This window comes from Acyrthosiphon pisum, chromosome A2, assembly GCF_005508785.2.
Source record: "Acyrthosiphon pisum isolate AL4f chromosome A2, pea_aphid_22Mar2018_4r6ur, whole genome shotgun sequence".
Taxonomy (NCBI): domain Eukaryota; kingdom Metazoa; phylum Arthropoda; class Insecta; order Hemiptera; family Aphididae; genus Acyrthosiphon; species Acyrthosiphon pisum.
Window position 1 is genome coordinate 18,841,327 of NC_042495.1, and position 3,516 is coordinate 18,844,842.

The 3,516-nt window shown below is 34.4% G+C and overlaps 1 long non-coding RNA gene across 1 annotated transcript; it reads right to left on the reverse strand.

The window, feature by feature from the left end:
• Positions 1-278: 278 nt before the first annotated feature.
• LOC100572712 lies at positions 279-2,123 on the reverse strand. The gene is made up of 4 exons (XR_119316.4): positions 1,736-2,123; positions 1,325-1,640; positions 978-1,198; positions 279-911 (listed from the first exon to the last, which is right to left on the reverse strand). It is a non-coding gene; the product is annotated as an uncharacterized LOC100572712 (long non-coding RNA).
• Positions 2,124-3,516: the final 1,393 nt, after the last annotated feature.

A 3,516-nucleotide genomic window follows, 5' to 3' on the forward strand; every position in this document is an offset into this window, starting at 1 on the left:
TGAAAGGTTTGAAGGAATGTAGTATTTATATAAGTAAATGTATTGACGGTTTAGTGTCCGTGCTAGTTTTTTCGGGCATTGGCATACAAGATGGCGGATCGATTGAAACTTCGGTACAATTCGTTAAAAAACAATAATTTGAAGTTATTAATGAGGATGGTTTTACTGTATCGTATTCAATAAGTACAGCAAATGCTGTCGGTGTAGAAGAAAAAATAAAATGTAATAGGGTTCAAAATGAAAAAATATTTATACAGGAGCGAACAAACATGACACGATTGACGGACGACGATTGCGTTTATTTAGAATATGACAAAACCCGTCGTTATTACTGGTTCAAGTGTAATTACGTTGATTTAAGAATGTATCCAGTACGTAATCAAAACATAGTCACCGAATTGCATTGTAACCGTGAACTTATGCATTTTTAAATTTATATTATGAACTAATATAGAATTATTAGAACTATTGAAGTCAGGCACGGACTGGCTGGGATGCTACAGCATCCCTTGCCCTAAAATATATTACCCTAATATTATTTATTATATATTTAAAGACTCTATACCCTGTTCCAAAAGAGAATGGTCACTTTTCGCGCATACAATTGACTGCTGCAATATTGCAAAGGCCAAACTTTCCCCACCATCCTAGCCAAAGATCGTCAACGTCTTTGAGAAACATTGCGTCCAGCAAGGTGGGGGAAGTTTGGCCTTTGCACTGCTGCAGCTATCAGCTGTGTGCGCGAAATTTTGTTCTAACTTGGTATGTTACTTTTAGTTTGTGTGTGAATTAGACACTATTAAGTTTTTAAGGCTTTTCCAAGTGTAATATAATCATCAACTGTAACGTCTCCAAATGCATTATTTGTCTGTTAATTTTCTTCAAACTCATTGTTGGAGAAATATGATTTTCTGAAAATGTCAAGTTGTAAAAAATATATAAATATCTTATTCATGAAATATGTTAAATAATTTTACCTCTTTGATGATTTATTATGTCGCTTTAAATTTACTGAGCCTTGTTTATAATCACTGATTGTAAAATGATTACCGTTTCTATGCCAAATAGAAATGCAACGACGCCCAACCAACTGATCATGTCTTGGGTGGTTAGTACCGCATCTTAAGGTCTCAAAATAATCAGTATTTCACAGCAATAATAAGCGTCATATAGCTTGAGTACACAGCTATCGTATGCTCTGTTGATAAATGTTACAACAAAGATTAATACAGATAAGTATAACAGAAATAGATTACATTTTTGTCATACATAATGATTTTTTTAAAAACATAATATTATATGGATACTTGAGTGATATACTTACATAAGTGTGTGAATTAGATATTATTAAGTATCTAAGGCTTTTCTGATTTATTGTGCGATTTACTAGTCGTGCTCAGAGTAGTACGAATGTTGCCGTAAATCACTAAAATTTATTTTACTTCTCTATCCCAGGCAAGTATTTTTTTATATTATTTTTTAAGACAGCCTCTGACCATATTTACTAATTTACTGAGCACTGTTTACAATCACTAATTGTGAAATGATTACCGCAGATTCTATAACAAATAGAAATTGGGTAATCATTTAATTTGAAGATTTTTTGCCATCATTTCCTTTTATTTTCATTTTTTTGAAATCTATATTTGTGAACAAGTTAACAAATTAGACTGACTCCATAGTCAATATAATTAAGAAAAATATATAAACAGTACAACTAAAAAATAATACTTACAAATAAAAATTAAGGTTATGTGCCAATGCGATACTTCGGATGTTTTACTATAAAGAATACACTTACACGTGACAATTTTTTACTAAAATGTGTATAGTCTCGTTCACACGGTGACACTAATGAGTATGACAAGGATATTGTGTGTCGTGACACCTAGTGCCGTATATCAAAATCGTTTGATACGCGACACTAGTGTCAAGCAACTGTCGCCGTGTGAACGAGGCTTTAATCTATGTGAATGTAGTCTGTATTTCTGTTCAAAGTTCAATCACAGAATATATGAAATATATATTCTGTGGTTCAATGTTCAATTAATTGAATGATTAAAAAATCATCAAAAGTCGGCCAATAATAAGAATCAAATCCACCTCGATAAGAATATTATGTTGTTGCTATATTATCTTAATGATACCACGGCATAGAATATACATAGTTTTGTGGCGGCATAGCCGTCACATGATTTCCTCCCGCACGACGTTAACACTGTAAGGCGTTGGTCACCCCCTTCCAAACCAACGGTCAGCTTCGCTCGGCGGCTACGGTCTAACCGCCGCCCAGACCGTCTCTCACATAGTCACATCTCTCACGAGTTTAAGTTTTCAACGACACGCGCGCTATGTGCATCTCCCGCACCGCGTCTTTTGGCATACAAAAAAACCTCGTGACCACCGCTACTTCTCGTCGTAGACTTTCGAACATTGTAAATAACATTATTTCATGTCAGTACATTTCTTACATAATAAATAAAACCTAGTCAACCAACGATTCGTTCGTCGCATTTTGTTGAATTGATCACGGCCACGTAATCTGTTTGAGGTAGCCGGCACTAACAGTATTCTTGTCTATGCCGACTACTCCACAGTATGTTATAATCATGGTTCGTGGTTATACGTATGTTTAATCTATGACCACGGTCAGAACCACGGATTAAGATATTCTATCTGTGGTAGGAACGGTTATCTATTACGGTGGTACTTCAGGCCGCGGATGTGGCGGGCTTTTCAATTTTATAGAAGTCCGAAACTTGATCCGCGGACCACGATCCGCGATTTAAGACGTCACACGGGCGTTTTATTGTCTCCGTCTTACATAGAAAATTCAAGATGAACAGATCACATTTAGCATCGTCAGTTTAAAAATAAGAGGAATTCGACCTATATCGACACTATTAGCAAATTTACGTTCTGCGTAATACATTTTCATTTTTTGGGGTGGTGTACACGATAAGTAGTCGAAATAATGCTTAGTTTTTTATCTTTTCCGGTGGGAAACTGAATCTAGTAGGTGCATAGGGGATGTCAAAATGAACAGTAGGTAGGTACTATTAAGTTGGTCTCCAAGAATGCCTGGAAAAACGAAAAAAATTAAGGAAAACATGAATTTTTTGTTTCTGGTGTAAGTGCCAAGTAGTGTTAATCTAAAACAAATTACTGTAGATACATGCGATTTAAAAAGATTGTTTAGAAAGAATTTAAAACCATAAAATGTTCAAAATAATTTAATTCATATTGATCTATCGTATGCATATGAAATTATCAATTATTTAAGTTTTTTCTTAATTTATGTTGATAAAAAAATGTTTTTCGCGGGTCCAATAGTTTGAGAATGTAATAGGCATACAACGCTCCGCGTGAGTTGTTAGTGGAAATTCAAAAAAATTCTTGCGTAGATCCACAATAGTTTTTTTATGTGTGAAAAATGAATATATATATAACTCAGTAGCGCAAACAGGATTTATTCAAGAGGGGGTCCAAAAGAGTATTTAGCTACTGTTTTTCTAA